We start from the raw sequence: 1,031 nt of genomic DNA on the forward strand, positions 1-1,031 counted from the left end.
CTTTCTGGGGCATCTATTATGTGGCATGCACTGTGCTAGAAGCTGGAGATAGAAAAAAGTGACACAAGAACTTTCTGGGAAGCAGAGGCCCACAGTGTAGAGTGGAGAAAGAAACATCTCCACATTTTTGCGCACATTCTGATGAAGTAAGCAGGGGGTCAGGGGGCTCAGAGTTACTGGTGAATATAGAGAAAGAAGGCTGAGAAAACCCAGGAATACTTCCTAGAACAGCTGAATCTAAACTGCATTGTTTTGTTTTAGGAAAATCTTAATACCTTTAACAGAACATTTAGAATTTTGCTCTAAGTTAGTTCAAATTCCACACCTAATTTGCTTTAATATATCTAGACCAGTGGTTCTCAACTAGGAGTGATTTTGCCTCCCATTTGGCACTGTCTGGGAACATTTTTGATGGTCACACTGCTGTATGCTACTAGAATCTATTAAGTAGAAACCAGGGATGTTGCTAAACATCCTACAATGCACAGGACAACCTCCCACAACAAAGAATTATCCAGTTTTGGCCACATAGTGCCAAGACTGAGAATCCCTGATCTAGAATGAGAGAAGAATTAGAAAGTACCATGCAAATAAAAATGTATGGTTTAGTCAAGGTTTCTCCAATGTAATTAATGTGACCACGGAAATCATTTAATTAGATGCCTCAACTGTAAGTCAATAAAGTACAAATAATAAAACAATCAGTTAAATTTTTTGTGATGACTATGAATAAAGTACTTAAACATCGTTAAGTATAATTCATATGTTTATATTAATCAGTTATATTCCTAACATTATGTATGAAACCCAGGGTCTCAGGAAAACATTGCTTAATTAGAATTCCAAATTGAAGAATGTCATACTTAGACAGGATTTTTTATGTATAGCTTTCAGTTTCTAGGATAGAAAAGGTTTAGCCCACTCCTTTTGAGTTTAAAATTACATTATATAGTCATATGTTCAGCATCTTTTAGCTGGATATGTTTGTTCCCCATAGGAAGTTTATAACTTGTAAAGGGAGTTTTATGCAG

Source organism: Nomascus leucogenys, chromosome 12, assembly GCF_006542625.1.
Source record: "Nomascus leucogenys isolate Asia chromosome 12, Asia_NLE_v1, whole genome shotgun sequence".
Lineage (NCBI taxonomy): Eukaryota > Metazoa > Chordata > Mammalia > Primates > Hylobatidae > Nomascus > Nomascus leucogenys.